General features: G+C 35.4%; 1 protein-coding gene across 6 annotated transcripts in view; it reads left to right on the forward strand.

Annotated features, from left to right (window-relative positions):
• NF1 (neurofibromin 1) overlaps window positions 1–18,262 on the forward strand; it is a 257,173-nt gene that overhangs the window by 12,670 nt on the left and 226,241 nt on the right. Inside the window, exon 1 of one of the 6 annotated variants that reach the window (XM_079130416.1) lies at window positions 14,833–14,976. The exons of the other annotated variants lie outside the window; for them this stretch is intronic. The gene's annotated coding sequence lies outside the window, so the exon portion shown is untranslated. Of the gene's footprint in view, window positions 1–14,832; window positions 14,977–18,262 lie in introns of those variants that run through there. 6 annotated transcript variants of the gene reach the window in all.

An 18,262-nucleotide genomic window follows, 5' to 3' on the forward strand; every position in this document is an offset into this window, starting at 1 on the left:
CACATTTAGAAATATGAAAAATGCAGCAAAGTCACAAAATAAATGTCACTTATAATAACACAACTCAGAATCATTGTTGAATTATTATTATTATTATTTTTGATATATGTAACTAAGTGTGTTTATTCTGGGCTGGGAATATAACTCAGTTGGTAGAATGCTTGCCTCGAAAGCGGAATGCCCTGGGTTCAATCCCCCGCACCACAAAAAAAAAAAAAAAAAAAAGCGTGTTTATTCTGAAATCAGACTGCCTGAGTTTGTATGTCTCTACCATTGCTTAGTATCCCTTAGCCAAGTTAATTAACCTCTTTAGGTGTCAGTTTTTCCACTTGTAAGAGTCAATAGTATCTATTTTGCAGAAATACTTGTGAGAATTACATAAGGAAATATATGTAAAGCATGTGGTATAGTTTCTGACTCCCAGAATGAGCTCAGTAATTGTTAACCACTAATATTGTTAGGTGTTGGAATTGAATGAGATATATTGTTTTGTAATCTGCCTCTTTTAACTTGTAATATGAACACTTTGTATATAATTACATTTTCTTTTACATTTAACATTTTGGGGATTATATGTACTATTAGTTTTTCTTAATATTTAAACTAATTTTTGAAATTTCTATTCTGAGCATGTATTTTTATAATCAGAAAAATAACACAGTAAATGAATGTTAAAGTGTATAATGTGACTAAATATCTATGTAAAAATTACAATCTTAATTTCTAGTAGTGTAAGATTAGCATAAAAGTAGCATATGGGTTTTATTTTTTATTTTTATTTTATTTATTGTGGTACTGGGGATCGAACCCAGGGCCTTTTGCTTGCAAGGCAAGCACTCTACCAACTGAGCTAACTCCCTAACCCAAGAATATGGGTTTTAGCCCCTATCTCTCACCCTGCACAAAACTCAACTCAAAATGGATCAAGGACCTCGGAATCAGACCAGAGACCCTGCATCTTATAGAAGAAAAAGGAGGTCCAAACCTTCAACTTGTTGGCTTAGGATCAGACTTCCTTAACAGGACTCCCATAGCACAAGAAATACAAGCTAGAATCAACCACTGGGATAGAGTCAAACTAAAAAGCTTTCTCTCAGCAAAGGAAACTATCAGTAATGTGAAGAGAGAGCCTACAGAGTGGGAGAATATCTTTGCCACTCATACTTCAGATAGAGCACTAATTTCCAGAATCTATAAAGAACTCAAAAAACTACACCAAGAATACAAATAATCCAATCAACAAATGGGCTAAGGAAATGAAGACACTTCACAGAAGATGTACAAGCAATCAACAGATATATGAAAAAATGTTCAACATCTCTAGTAATAAGAGAAATGCAAATCAAAACTACCCTAAGATTTCATCTCACCCCAATTAGAATGGTGATTATCAAGAACACAAGCAACAATACGTGTTGGTGAGGATGTGGGGAAAAAGGTACACTTATACATTGCTGCTGGGGTTGCAAATTAGTGCAGCCACTCTGGAAAGCAGTATGGAGATTCCTCAGAAAGCTTGGAATGGAACCACCATTTGACCCAGCTATCCCACTCCTTGGCCTATACCCAAAGGACTTAAAATCAGCATACTACAGAGATACAGCCACATCAACGTTCATAGCTGCTCAATTCACTATAGCCAGATTGTGGAACCAACCTAGATGTTCTTCAGTTGATGAATGGATAAAGAAACTGTGGCATATATATACAATGGAATATTACTCCACCATGAAGAATGATAAAATTATGGCATTTGCAGGCAAATGGATGAAATTGGAGAATATCATGCTAAGTGAGATAAGCCAATCTCAAAAAACTAAAGGACGAATGATCTCGCTGATAAGCGGATGAGGACATATAATGGGGGGTAGGAGGGGTTAGTGTTAGGGTTAGGGTTAGGTTTAGGATTAGGGATAAGGAGGGTGGTAAGAATGGAGGAAGGAAGGACTGTATAGAGGAAAAAGAGGGGTGGGAGGGGTGGGGGGGAAGGGAAAAAAATAACAGAATGAATCAAACAACATTGCCCTATGTAAATTTATGATTTTTAATTAAAAAAATAAATAATAAAAAATAAAATATGAGGGGACTTAAAAAAAAAAAAGAATATGGGTTTTAGACTGTGTGTACTGGAGATTGAACCCAGGGGTGTTTTACTGCTGAGTTATAGTTCCCAGCCCTTTTTATTTTTTGAAATAGGATCTCTTTAAGTTGCTGAGGGTCTTGCAGAATTGGTGAAGCTGGCCTTGAATTTGTAATCCTCCTGCTTCAGTCTCTAGAGTCATTAGGATTACAGGCGTACACCACTGTACCTGACTGGATTTCAGAGTTTTAAAGGATGGTTATATGGTTGTACTACACAAAATTTAATCAGCACCATTAAAAAAATGCAAGGTCACATTAAAGATGTGAGATGACAGAGAAGGAAAGAATAGGTTTAATTTATAGTAACTGTTAGGGTAGATATATAGCAGTGTAAGGGTTACTTAGCAGTATGGACAGTAGTAAGGACTTGCTGAATTTGGGAACCTTGTCTTGGTTATGTCCATCATAGTTACTAGAATTGAGGAGGTAAGAAAAGTTGAGGACCAGATGTTGGATAGGTGGTCTGCTTTGATATGAAATTCACCTAAATTAGGGTTACCAGATTTAGCATTTAGAAATATATGATGCTCAGTTAAATCTGAATTTCAGATTAACAACAAACAGACTTTTAGTATAAATATTGCCCAAGTATAGCATGAAGCTTGCTTATACTAAAAAAATTGCTCGTATTTATCTGAAATTCAGATTTTTTAAAGAATTAACTTAAAAAAAAAAACAACTTTTATTTATTTTTAAGTGGTGTTGAGAATTTAACCCAGTGCCTCATATATGCTAGGTGAATGCTGTACCACTGAGCTACAATCCCAACCCTGAAATTCAGATTTAATGGGGAATCCTGTATTTTATCAGGCATAGATAAGTGGTGATGGATGTAGGATAGAGGAGAAACTGAGCTAGGAGCCAAGTATTTTTTTTAATGAGGAGAAGACAGCTAGAAAAGAATTAGTTGACTGTAGTAAGGTTTGTTAGTGAGTAGTACATGAGTCATGAACCATAAGGAAGAGTGAATTTTTTTTTTTTTTTTTTTTTTTTTCGTACCAGGGATTGAACCCAGAGGCATTTTACCATTGAGCCACATCCCCAGCCCTTTATATTTTTATTTTGAGACAGGGTCTCACTAAGTTGCTTAGGGCCTTGCTAAGTTGCTGAGGTTGGTCTTGAACTTGTGATCTTCCTTCCTCAGCCTCTAGAGTTGCCAGGATTAGCTTGTGCCACTGTGGGGCAAGAGTGAGTTTTTATACAAAAGAGTTTGGAGTTTGGCCTTCTTGAGTCTTCCATTCATTGTTGTTAATTCTATCCTCTGTAACTTGACAGAATAAGTTTGTCTATTTACTTTAAAACTACTTGGAAGACAGATCTTAATTACTCCCTAGATCTTCCCTTAACCCCAAGAAAAATTTAGTTCATTCTTCAACAAAGGATGTGTTTCTAACATTTCTTACCATCTTGTTTTCCTTTTGATTTGAAGGAGGTTAATACTCAGGCATACCATTTTTCATTTTTTTCTCTCAATATTTTTGTAGATGAGGGCATTGCATGAGACTTTAATAAATGTCTTAAAAAATGCTGACCTTCAGATATACTGAAGGTCTATATTCATGTATTACCAATGTAGTAAACCTATTGAAGATGTTAATTGGCATGTTTGTATGTTTTTGAGTTTTATCATGACGGGTTTCAAGCATTACAAAAATAGAAAGATGATTATAAATTAATTCCTATGTATATACTATTAGCTTCTATATAGTCTTTTTTCATCCACATTCTACTCATTTCCCACTCTGACCTTTCCATTATTTTGAAACAGTTTCTTATATCATCTCAGCATGACTTAGTCTTAACTCATGCTGACTTGAAGAACAGTGTGATATAAAAGGAGAACTCCATTAGGAATTGGGAGACTTGATTTGAGTCCTGATTTTCTTACTGGAATGAGTTATAACCTTAGCAGATCAAACTGTCTTGAACCCTGAATTCCTAATATGTTTAAGAGTGCAGGTTGCTGGGGTTGAGGCTCAATGTTAGAGTGCTTGCCTGGCACATGTGAGGCGCTGGGTTCGATCCTCATACCACATTAAAAAATAAATAAAATAAAGGTATTGTGGACTGGGATTTTGACTCAGTGGTAGAGTGCTTGCCTAGCATGTGTGAGGCCCTGGGTTCAATTCTCAGCACCACATATAAATAAATGAATAAAATAAAAGTCCATCAACAACTAAAAAATTTTTTTAAAAAGGTATTGTGTTCATCTACAACTAAATATATTTATGTGTATATATATATTTATATACACATACACATATGTGTATATGTATATATATACTTAAAAAAGTATATATATACATATATATACTTAAAAAGTATATATATATACACACATATATATATATGTGTATATATATATATATACTTAAAAAAAAAAAAAAGAATGTGCAGGTTGTAGAGGGACCTGCCCTTTTTTCACAAGACTCTGAAAATCAAAGATTTGTGGTATGAGGGTACTTTGTAAACTCTGAACTCAGAAGTATTTTACACAGATAAGATTTCATCATCAGTAAAATGCTTGTTCTCCGTGTAGGTCTTAAGAAGTCATCTGTATAATAATCAGTCTTAGAATTATCTGGATGTTGGCATTTAGTCTATAGTACTGAGATCACATTTTCATCTTGTGCTAATCAGCATTTCATCAGAGCAGTCAACTACCTGAGAAGAGCAACTGAAAGAAGGAAAAGTTTATTTTGGGCTCCCAATTTCAGAGATCTCAGTCTGTGATCAGCTGACTCCATTGCTCTGGGCTTGAGGTAAAGCAAAGCATCATGACAGAAGCGCATGGCAGAGGAAAGCTGCTCAGGTCATGGCTACCAGGAAGCAGGCAGAGAGAGGAGAAGGCCAGGGACAGATATAGTCCAAAGCCACACCCCCAGTGACTTACTTCCTCCAACCACACCCCACTTGACTTTTCAGTTACCACTTCATAGTCTCATGTTATTAATCCATTGAATATATTAGCCCACCAGTGAAGTTACAGCTTTCATAATTCTGTCTTTTCACCTCTAAACATTGCTACATTGCCTAACACATGAACTGTTTAGGGGACATTTTTAGATCCAAATCATAACACCTTTCTTTACTCAGCCTTACATTTTGACAATCGGAGCAGCATTTCCTCATTTCTACTCTGGCAACTGTCTATTCTTTCTGACTTCTTAAAGCATTTCCCTTATCATGTTTCCAAGTTTTTGTCTATACCCTTGGATTAATTTAAGTAAACTCGAATTCAAATAAAGCAGCTAGGTAGAGTTTTCATGCTTTATCTAAAAGTTCAGCAATGCTCTTTCAAATTTGAAGATCATTTTCTTTGAATAATTAGAAGTAAAAATTGAATAGTTCTGTTTTTAATAACCTGTTAGTATTATATCATGTACTCTAGTGGTTCATGTCCTTACTTCCTCATTTTTATCTTTTTTTTGGTATTGGGAATCAAACCCAAATACAAGGCCTCTCTATGCTGGGCAGGCCTCTACCACTGATCTACAGTTCCAGCCCCTTATCTCTTTGATCATAATATATGTTAAAACCTTTTCAATATTTTGACATTTTATTTTTCAAGTCTCTAATTATTCTTAACTTTTAATTGTTTGAACTCTTCTATCAATATCCCCGTTTTTGGGCTGGGCATGGTAGTGCAGCCTGTAATCTCAGCGGCTCGGGAGGCTGAGGGCAGTTCAAAGCCAATCTCAGCAAAAAGCAAGGTGCTAAGCAATTTATCAAGACTGTCTCTAAATAAAATACAAAATAGGACTGGGGATGTGGCTCAGTGTTGAGTGCCCCTGTGTTCAATCCCTAGTACCCCCTTGTATACTAAAAATCATTTGTTACAAACTGTCTTTGGTGCAAGATTAGGATGCGTAAAATACTCATGAATAATTGTTAAAATTGAATAGTCCAAATCTGTGCACATAGTTTCTTTGTGATAGTTTAGCAAACAGGTCTGAAAAAAAATTATTAGTTACTGATTTGTGCTTTATAGTCAAAATATTACACTTAAGAAAATTTACTAATGTTGTGAAGTATGGACCCCAAATTTAATCTTGTGTCTAAAGATTCTGTGCCACTGTCATTTGTTTCATTATGAGATGAATGGTTCTTGGTGCAACTCATGTAATGTGTTTACCATTAGTATAATACCGTTCTAAACAAACAATGCAAGTTGGCTTTTGGAAATACACTGACATCATGTGTGCTGAGAATTCTAGGTTCCTATCTCACAATGTGCAGGTAGATAAATGTGCATCCATATGCTACTGGGGAATACCTTGCTGCTGTATTCAATCTTTTGGGTGGCATGATAACAATTACATCATGAGGATTAAGCAGTGAAAGATTATAAATGAAGTTTTGGACTGAAAAAACAGGGTTCATTGATTATGTGGAGGCATCAATTTTGTGGTGAAATACTGAACTTGCAGGAAAGCACAGGAAGAGAAAAGAATGGAAAAAGTGGCTGGGTAGGTGTAGTGGTGCATGCTGATAATCCCAGCAACTCTGGAGGCTGAGGCAGGAGAATCGTAAGTTCAAAGCCAGCCTTAGTAATTTAGTGAAGTCCCTAAGCAATTTAGTGAGGACCTAGGCAACATAGTGAGACCCTGTCTCAAAATAAAAAATAAAAAGGACTGGGAGTGACTGGGGGTGTAGCTCAGTGGTATAGCGCTTGCCTAGCATGTGTGAGGCAGTGAGTTTGATCCTCAGTACCACATAAAAATAAATAAACAAAATATGTTGTGTCCATATACAATTAAATAAAAAAAAAAAAAAAACCAAAAAAACCCCAAAGGACTGAAATGTGGCTCAGTGATTAAGCACCCCTGGGTTCAATCCCCAGTATGCCCCCCCGCCCAACATAAAGAATGGAAAAAGTGTAACAAAGCCTGAGAGACACATGGAACGCTAATGTAAAGTCTCATGGATAATTGGAGACTCAGAGGTAGAGAAGAGAGATAAGTATGGAAGCAAATACTTGAAGAGGTAATGGTAAAATGTTCTCTAAAACTGATGAAAGATATCAACCTATAATTCAAACTGTGTAGCAAACTCTAAGCACAGTAAATACAAAGAAAACTACACTTGGGTATATCTTCATTGAACTGTCAAAAACTGAAGACAAAAACAAAACAAAACAAAACAACCTCCTAAAAGCAGGAGGGAAAACTACTTTCAAAGGAGCAATATTACACACACACCTGTAAACCTAGCTACTTGGAAGATGGAGCAAGGAGGATCAGGAGAATTGTCAAGTTAAGGCCAGCCTGGGCAAGGTAGCAAGCAAGACCCTGTTTCAAAGTAAAAAAAAGAAAGAAAGAAAAGGACCAGGGATATAGCTCAGTGGGTTCTATCTCCAGTAACTGCCCGCTCCAAAGAGCAATGATATGACTAATGGCTAACTTTTTAACACAAGGGTAGAAACAAACATTCTTAAAGTATCAAGAAATAGAACAAACTGTGAAGCTTGAATTTTATTTCCAGCAGAAATATCCTTCAGAAACAAAGGTGAAAAGCCACTTTAAAACAAAAGCTAAGAGAATTTATAACCAGCAAACTGTACTATAAGATTACTAAAAGAAAGTTCTTTAGGTAGAAGGAAAATGTCTCAAATGGAGGTACAAAATCCTTAGAAACAGTGAAGAACACTCAGTTGAATATGTCAGTAAATATAAAGAATATTGCCCTTTTTTGGTTAATTTTTGGAACTTTATTGTTTTTTATTCTAGAATAGTATTTCTGCAGCTTTTATTGTAAGGTAGAATTTGGTGTAAAATTTGGCATATATTAAAATGCATATGTTTAAAACAAACGAGTGGTTGAGCTTTGATACCTGTAAGCCTGTGATACCATCATCACAGTCAAGATAATGAACATATATTGCCCACAAAAATTTCCTCTTGCCCTCTTTAATATCTTTTTCTATTGCTATTCCATTGCTAGGCGGTATCAGAACCATTGAACTATTTTGTCTCAATGAAGATATCACAAATTGTTTATCCCAATAACCTGTTGTTGATGGCTAACTGAACAATCCAAACTTCAACCATTACAAATAAAGTTGTTTCTAAGATTCCTGTATATGACTTTGTGTGGATGTATACTTTCATTTCTTTTGAGTAAATATAAAGGAGTGGAATGACTAGATCATGTGGTGTGTATATTTTTAATTTTTAAAGAAGCTGTGAAGCTGTTTTCCAAAGTGAGTATAACATTTTACAGCAGTTATGAGAGTTCCAGTTATTTCACATCCTTGTAAACATTTATTCTTCTTTTCCTTTTAAATTATAGCCATTCTAGTGGGTGTTAATGGTATCACTGATGTTTTGATTTCCATTTTCCTAATGAAGAATGATATTGAGCATCTTTTCATAGCTTATTTACCAACTGAATACTTTCTTTGGTAAAACGTGTGTGCAAATCTTTTGTCCAGTCTTTAAAAATTGGGTTTTATTGAGTTTTGTAATATGTATTGAATATACATCTTTTATTAGATTTATGATTTACAGATATGTTCTCCTAGTTTTCCAAGTCTTGAAAGGAGATGTTCTTAATTTTTCTGAAGGCCAGGTTATCAGTTTTTTTGGGGGGGGGGGGATAATGCAGTTTTTATCTAAGAAATCTTTGCTAATACAAGGCGACAATTTTTTCTTTTATTTTCTCTCTCTCTTTGCAGTACTGGGTTTGAGCTCAGAGCACTCTACCACTGAGCTACATTCCAAACTCTTTATTTTTTGAGACAGGTCTTTTTAAGTTGCCCAGGCTGGCCTCGAACTTGTGATCTCTTCTGTCAGCCTGAAGAGTTACTGGAATTACAGGCATTCACCACCACACTCGGCTCTCATTTTTTGGAGAAATGTATTGTTTGAGGTTTTATACTAAGGTTTATCTCATTTTAAATTGATTTTTGTATGTGATTGTGTGTGCCTACTATGTTATGCCAATACTGCATAGTATTGTACTTTATAGAACAATATGAAATCAAATAGTATAAGTCCTCTCCAACTTTGTTCTTTCTCCAAATTGTTTTAACTAGTCTAGATTCTTTGTATACACACATATGGTTAGGATCATCTTGTTCATTTTGATGGGGATTGTGTTGAATATATAGATCAGTTTTGGGAGAATTGTTATTTAAAAAAAATTTTTTTTTAGTTATAGTTGGATACAATACATCTGTCTATCTATCTATGTATATGTGGTGCTGAGGATCAAACCCAGTGCCTCAGACATATTAGGCAAGTGTTCTACCATTGAGCTACAACCCAGCCCTAGAAGTGTCATTTATAACAGATATTTTGGTTTTAATTTTGGAATGTTTCAAATACGTAGAAATATATTCATTTTCCTTATTGTTCTTATTTTTATGTAGGCCATAGTTTTTTGTTTTTTGTTTTGTGTTTGTGAGTGTGCTTTTTTTTCTTACTCTTAAAGCTTTTTTTATTATTATTTTTATTTTTACAGACTGCATTTTGGTTCATTGTACACAAATGGGGTACAACTTTTCATTTCTATGGTCTCTTATTTTTATATTTTACAGATTGCATTTTGATTCATTATGCACAAATGGGGTACATCATTTTGTTTCTATGGTTGTACAGGATGTAGATTCATACCATTTGTGTAATCATACATGTACATAGGGTAATGATGTCTGTAAAGTGGTACTAGTGATTGAATCCAGGACCTTATACATACTCGGCAAGCACTCTACCACTGAGCTGTGTCCTAGCCTTTTTTTGTGTATGTTAATGAGAATTGAACCCATGAGTGCTTTTACCACTGAGCTACAGCCCCCGTCCTTTTTATTTTTCTGTTTGAGACAAGGTCATGCTATTTGCCCCAGGTGGTCTTGAATTGGAATCTTCCTGCCTCAGCCTTCTGAACAACTGGGATTATAGATATGTACTACCCCATCTGGCTATCTCCATTCCTTTTTTAAAATTTTGTTTTGAAACAGGGTCTTCTAAGTTGTCCAGGCTGGTCTAATACTTGTGATCTTCCTGCTTCAGCCTCCTGAGCAACTGGGATTACAGGCCTGTTCAGCTGTGCTTGACTCCAGCCATAGCTCCTCCTTCCTGTACTTGGGGTTGAACCCAGGGCCTTCTGCATGCTAGGCAAGCACTCAACCACTGAGTTACATCCCCATTCCTCTTATCACAGATTTTAGGAATAATTCTGATTGTCCTTCACAGAATTCTTCTAAAAGTATTTGATAGTCTAGTCTCTGCCTAACCTCCAAAAACTATATTAAATGTAAGGAGTCTTTGTATTACTATTTTTAGAGAAAAATTGAGATGGGGTGATGCTGATAGAAATAAGAAACAAATAGGGAGAATCAACTCTTTTGTCCCTCTCTCAGTCTTGTGGTATCTTTTTAGTGTCTCCTTGGCAGAGCCTTAACAATGAGTCAGCTGGCAAAGGAGAAAAAAAATTTGTACAGTAGCCCCACCATCAGAATACAAAGTATAGGGCTCTGGTCATAGCTCAGTGGTAGAGCACTTGCCTAGCCATATGTGAGGTGCTGGGTTTGATCCTCAGCAGCACATAAAACAAGCAAAACATAAGTAAAATGAAGGTATTGTGTCCATCTACAAACTAAAAAAAAAAAAAAGAAAAGAAAAAAGGAAACAGTATAGAGGATGGGTTTGAAGATGAGGGATAGTAGTAGTTTATGAGAGTACTTCTTTGTTCATCAGCCACATATGCCTTTAAATAGTATTTCATCTTCTGTATAAGAAAAAAAGAACTCTAAACTTTTGACAAACAAGTGGATAGATTACTTGTAAAAATGAAGATGTCCTTACCCTCTTCGCAAAATAAGGAACAAATTCCTAATTCATCGTGTCCATTTCTGGGTAATAGTTACACTATCCAGTTCTGGACTGTGTTAATTATGACTCACATTCATAGTCCTGCCTGAATATCCTGCTACCCAGAGACTAAATTGTAAAGCTAACCTTTGCTAATAGAGTTTGTATAACATTGAGAAGAGAGTCAGCTAGGGATGGTGGCCTAGTATCACATGAACCTCTTCTACTTGTGTCCCTTAGTTCTCAGGCCCATGTATTCTGGCTGTTGGGAGAACAATATTTGATTCAAAGTAAGTGTATCTTGTAAGGTAAGACTCCATAATCTCATTGGCTCTGGAGGCTGAGGCAGGAGGATCACAAGGTCAAAGCCAGCCTCACCAATTTAGCGAGACCCTAAGCAACTTAGTGAGACCCTGTTTCAAAATAAAAAATAAAAATGACTGGGGATGTGGCTCAGGGGTTGAGTGCCCTGGGTTCAATCCCTGGTACTCCCTGCCAAAAAATAATATCGAGAAGAGAGAAGAAATTGATTTATGCACTTACAGTATCTCTTTCCCCATACTAAGCATGGAAGAAAATATGAGTAGCTTCTATAGACCTTGCTTCTGTTACTAGTTGAGAGATTGCAATTCATATTTATAACTTCTTTCTTCTGCCCAGTCCATGTTTCCTTGGCCCTTATTCTGAACTTCAGCTGGTGGGGTAAGCCAAATCATTAGTGAAGAATATGAATCCTCACTGAGTCCTGCTTCACACTTGGTTGTGTGTAATTATGTGGCTGTATTTTTTTCATTAACACTTGCTCTTATACATATAAATCCAGAGACATTTCAGACATTCCTTGAAGTTCCAGACATAGTCCTTCCTATCTTCTTTATGCAGTAGCAGTCCAGTGTCTCCTTGGTAATCAGTCTGAATAACACCATCTAATAGAATAAGCTCCTTCTTTGATGTTGATGTAGTACAGTGATTCTCAAATGGGGGTGATTTTGCCTTCTAGGGGACATTGGCAATGTCTGGAGATGTTTTTAATTGCCACAGATTTGGGAGGGCAGTGCTGTTGGCATCTAGTGGATAGAGCACCCTACAGTGCATAGGACAGCCCCTATTAGGAAAGAATTATCAAGTCTAAAATGTCAGTGATGCCAAGTTGGGAAATTCTGATTCAGTGTCATGGAGGCAGTGATCATAAGGTAGTTTCAACATCCATTTGAGAGGATCCTGGTGGAATCATTCCTTCCATGGAAACCGAGGCTTCTCAGTCAAAGATATCCAAGGAACTGGATGGGACTGGAAATAAAACTTCCGCTAATGGGGTTTTTAGGAATAGTATCACATGAACCTCTTCTACTTGTGTCCCTTAGTTCTCAGGCCCATGTATTCTGACTGTTGGGAGAACAATATTTGATTCAAAGTAAGTGTATGTTGTAAGGTAAGACTCCCATTTTTGAGGAGTTGTTCTCCTTGCTAGCATTGTAACTGAGTTTTGAGCGGGCTAGTTGTTGGCAGAAGCATTGCAGGCAGGGAGGGAAATCTACTCCAAAATGTGTATATTCCAGTTAGAACAAAATTTTGTCCGTCCTGTGTAAATCTGTGTGTATATAGGATTTATTTTTTTCCTGTTGTAAAGTACATTACTATCCACTGTCATTAATACTTTGTGAACATCGTATTTTCTCATTAAAAAAGAAAAGCAAAATAACTATCTGACCAAGAAAAGCTTTTAGTAAATTGTAGACTTTTAAAAACTAATGATCTAACAACTTTGGAGTAACTATAAAGTAGTGAGTTTTGAACTATGAGCTTTATCCATACAGAGTTATCATTATTACCTCTACTTTATATTAAATTTTGTTGAAATCCTCCTGGTAGATTTCCATTGTTATGGGTTATATGATTGAAAACTTAAAGGCTGCCATTTATTTCAGGATACAGATTGGATTTATAAATTGTAATATTTCTGCCTGCTTATCAAATTTAGGTAAATTTTGTTTTTCTTTTTTTGGGTACCAGGGATTGAACTCAGGGGCACTCGACCACTGAGCCACATCCCCAACCCTGTTTTGTATTTTATTTAGAGATAACAACTCACTGAGTTGTTTAGCACCTTGCTTTTTGCTGAGGCTGGCTTTGAACTTGTTATCCTCCTGATTCAACCTTCCAAGCTGCTGGGATTACAAGCATGTGCCACTGTGCTCAGCTAGGTAAAACTTAATAACTTTTATTATTAGGGTTAGCGATTTTCATCTGGAATAATGTATATGTTTCAGAACAGTAAATAGTTTGATAAGAGTATCTAATTAGAATCTATTTAATCCACTTAAACAGAGGAAACCTTGAGATACTTGAATTTGAAGAACATCAAATTTTAAAAGTCCTCCCTTTTAAGGCCCAACCAAAACATCATAACCACTTTAAAATTATTTATTAATTATCTTCTCTATTAAATTTGTGTTCCATGAGGGAAGGGATTTTGTTTTTCTTTTTTCACTCTTGTGTTCTTTGTGGTTAGAATAGTGCTTTACCCATAGAATGTACTCAGATGTTTATTGAATGAATGAATATGTGAAATCTTCCATGTGCTTCAAGAAGTGTTTTCGTAAAATGGTCTTATTAAATTATGGACGGGCTGTTAGTTAACATTTTTATTCTATTCTAACCAAATCATATTTTTACCTATTCTTTGGCATTTGTTTTTGAACTCCTGGAAAAATGCTAAAGTGTAGTTTAAATCTCAGCATTTGTGAATTAGAATTTCAGTATCGCATGATTTAAAGGACTGAATTGTAGAGAAATTAAATTATGTCTTTGAAATATGGTATACATATTAAACTAATACATGGTTGGTTTATACAAGGTTAAATGAGGTAGGTACACTATTTTTGTTTAGTATTTTATGACCTTAATCTGTATGTTGTGGAGTCATAAGCATAAAAGATGCTAAAAGAATTTTTGAACCTAGAAGTTGAAGGGATTTCTTTAATTTGAAACAATCACAAGTAAGAATGAATTTTTAACAAGTTATACAGTCTTTTAAAGTAGAAGGGACTGCAGATGCATTCCCCCCCCCCCCCCCCCCCCCCCGGGAAGAATTTACTTGACTTGTTCCTTCTACAGAAATTATTCTGTGTCTGAAGAATGCAAGTTTTTAAATAGTGCTTCATAAATATCCCCAGGCATAGCACAGTTCCTGCTTGGAAGAGTCTTAATAAGCATTCAACTGTTCAATGAATGAAAGAGTTTTAACTTTATTCTCTGGGTGACAGAGAGCCATTGAAAGGTTTTAAGCATGAATGGCAAGCTCACATATTTTAAAATGTGTTTCTTTGTAGTTAGGATATGAATTTGAGGGGACAATATTAAAGGCAAGAAGAATTAGAATTGTAAGAGATGATTCTCTGAGCTAGGAAGGTGATGGTAGGAATTCAGAAGAGGGGAAGATGAGAGATTTGTTTAGAAGATGACATTGAAAGGAGGACAGGAAGAGACTAACATTGAGCTGAAGATAGAAGTTGTAAATGACAGCTTTCTTGTTTCTTTAGGGAAAAATCATTTTGAATGATCAGTAAGGGACTTATGTTTTGAAGTTGGTATTTCCTTTTCCATCTTTGGAGATGAGTTTTGTTTTTTTGCCTACATCAGAATAAATCCTGTTAGGCACAATGGTGCATGCCTATAATCCCAATGATTTGGGAGGCTGAGGTGGGAGGATTGTGAGTTTGAGACCAACCTCAACAATTTAGTGAGGCCCCAAGCAGCTTAGGGAGACCCTGTCTCGAAATAAAAAAAAAAAGGGGGGGGGAGGGGCTGGGGATGTAGCTCAGTGGTAAAATGCCCCTGCGTTCAGTCCCTAGTACAACAACAAACAACAAAACAAAAATCCCCTCAACTCTTTTTTTCTTTTCCCAGTGCTGGGAATTGAACCCAGAACCTTGTGCATGCTAGGCAAATACTCTACTATTGAGCTTCATCTATCAAAACCCCTTCAAGTTCTTTAGATGGAGTCTTGCCATTGAAATAGGTACAAAATTATTTTATTTTGCTTGAGTATATTTATATTGGCTCAAATATCTAGTACTTTTATATTTTGCTTGACTATATTTGTATTGGTTCAAATATATTTTTCTTATTAAATTGTTGTCTGCTTATGGACCAAAAGAGTATTTCCACCTCTATAATTGCATTTTAATATTAATTTTCAGATAAACTGAGGATGAATGTATTATGTAAAGTATATGTTTTAGGACTGGGAACGTAGTTCAGTGGTAGTGCATTTGCCTAGTTTGTGGGTAGCCCTGAGTTTAATGTCTACCACCAAGGGAAAAAAAAGAAGTGTGTATTTTGTAGTACTTTTTTTTTTTTTTTTTTGACAGTCTGTAATGGAATCATTTTGGCATGGAGAAGAAATGGTTAAAATTAGACTAGTTAAAAATAGACTGGTCATCTGAATGTAAAGTTGAGAGGACATTTAGGGTTAGGCCTGGAAGCTCAATTTGTTGGCTCTTCCCTCTTCATGATGATTCCAAGTTTATTTTAATCTGCTTCTTTCTCTTTTCATGAATGAAATTCTCTTTCATTCAGCCTGGTAAGTGACATGACCATTAGTACTGACTAAATAGCTCCAGCTTCTGGCTTGAACTAAGTTGTAAACTTGGCACAGTGGCAGGTGCTTGAATTGTTATAAATGCTATGTTACAATTAGCACATAGAATCTTTGTCATTCAAAAACTGTTTTCTCAGCCCCCACAAAGGGAGTGAAGCCTGGATGAGAATGTTCACCACTGACTGCTGACTTTCCTTCTGTAATTTTAATTTTATTAAAATGTATAATTTTTGAACTGTGCTAGAATATTTTGTTATTAAAATTTTGAATTCCAGATATAAAGATCATGAACATTTTCTGGCCTTTTTGACTTTTTGAAAGGATTAACAACTACATTTATGTAGATCTGGTTAAATGTGATTAGCCTTCATTGTCAGTCTTTAAAAATCTTTATTTTCCATTTTCATTTTTAACATCAGTGATGTTATTTCTTCACATAACTAGAAAAAGGGATGATTTGGGAATTCAGTTGTAGTTTTTTTAAAGAATCATATTAGGAAAATGACTTTGATTTAAAAAAAAAAAAGATAATTGGAATATTAGCTAAAATGATCTGGGGCTAGGGATGTGGCTCAGTGGTGAATTGCCTGCCTAGCATGGGCAAGGCCCTTGGTTTGATCTCTAGTATTTTAAATAAATAAATAAATAAATAAATAAAATGATCTGGAGTAGCTTGTTTTGATAGAGTCTTAGTCCACTATAGCAAATTACCATAATCTACGATGGTTAAATTTATTTATTTTTTTAAAATACATTTTTTAGTTGTAGGTGGACACAATACCTTTATTTTTTATGTGGTGCTGATGATCAAATCCAGGGCCTCATGTGTGCTAGGCAAGCGCACTACCTCTGAGCCACAACCCCAGCCCTGTGTGGTTAAATTTATTTCTTACTAAACCCAAGCCTGAAAGCATCTTTTTCTTTGCCTTCCAGTTTATCACTGATATTATGGCTAACTCTGAGGCCATTCTGATTCCTATAACTTTGTCAGTAACTTACTTTTTCATTTCTAGAAGTCCTTGAGATGTTTTTTCTTTGTCCTTATTCTGCAATTCAGTAATAACATACTTGAATATGAAACAGGTCTTTTCAGTTTGGAAACTCATGCCTTTCAAAAGTAGATAATTTCTTGTATTATTTCTTTAGCAATGTCTTTCTTCCATGCTTATTTCTTATCCCTGCAACCTTCATATATCATATGTTATAATTAATCACGGAGTTTAAAAATTTTTTTTTCTTTCATTAGTGTATTGTCTTTTTCTGTTTGTTTTCACAGGGAGAGTTTTGATTTGCTCTTCTGAGTTTTTTTTTTTTTTTTAAATGTCTGTGCAGAATAATTAATATAGCAGGACTGTTACCCTTAGAAACGTTTGTTGGAGGTTGACCCTTGGCTGATGTCTGTGAACTTGAATTTTGGAAGTCATCCAACCATCCCGTGATAAGAATGGTGCTTAACACTGTGCATGCTATGTGATTTACGTTGAACACCTGCTTCCCACTTGGGTGTCTAGAATTTTGGTAGGTTCTAGGCAGAGGATGACACTGATAAAAATTCTGATTACTGTATAGTGAACTTACCTGGTAGAAATAGTGCATGGGTGTTGTCACAACTGGAGGAGTTTAGCGTGTCCTGTGTGATTCCTGGTAGAGGATTCTTGGAACTTTGTGCCAGGCTTCTTCTGGATCTTCCTCTATTTCAGCTTTTTTTTTTTTTTTTTTTTTCTCTCTCATTTTGATTTGTATCCTTTTATTGTAATGAATAATAACTGAATGTGACTATAAGCTGAGGCCTGGGAGTCCTAGTAAACCAATGAACCAGTGGATGGTCTTGGTATCTCCCAATATTTTGTCATATTCAACATTACAAATGTTCTTTATTGTAACATGTTTTATATTTTTAAATTACTTGTTTTATTATTCTAACGTGTTTTATATTTTTAAAATAGCATCCTTTAACATTTTCTCATGTCTTTTAGATGTTAGTAACTGACTTTTTTGGAGGGTGGGTGGGTTTGTTTTCTTCTCATTCCTGCTTTTGTTTGTTTGTTTAAATCAAAATTAAGTGGTATTTGCTTGGTTCCCAAATGTTTCATCTTTTTTTTTTTGTACTGGAGATTTAACCCAGGGGGGCACTTTACCACTGAGGTACATCCCTAGACTTTTTAAAAAATTTGAGACCAGGTCTCACTAAGTTGCTATGACTGGTCTTGAACTTGTGATCCTCCTGTCTCAGCCTCCCAAGCCTCAGGGATTACAGGCATGTGCCACCACATTGGGTCCCAATTTTTTCATATTTACAGGTTTACCTTATGTTTGTCAATTCTAGGCTACCTGTTCTCACTTTAAATATTTAAATATTTACTCTTAGATCTTAAGTGTACCCCTCTCAAAAAAGGGGTTTATTTATTTATATGGGGTTAATAGATGTGTTAATTAACTTGATTGTGTTAATCATTTCACACTGTATACTTACATCAAATCATGTAAAATTTAAACTATATATATATTTGTGTATATCTGTAACTGGCACATATATATGTATTTATATATATATAAAATATATAAAGCTGGAAAACAACAAATTTGGAAGAGTCCATCTTAAATGTGGGATAATTGGAAGCTCCTGTGCATGAGCTTTACTGTAGGGTCAGTTGGTAGAGAGCTAACTTTTATTGTTGGAGGTCCGTCCTCCTTAATGTATGTC

This window comes from Sciurus vulgaris, assembly GCF_902686455.1.
Source record: "Sciurus vulgaris genome assembly, chromosome: 3".
Classification (NCBI taxonomy): domain Eukaryota; kingdom Metazoa; phylum Chordata; class Mammalia; order Rodentia; family Sciuridae; genus Sciurus; species Sciurus vulgaris.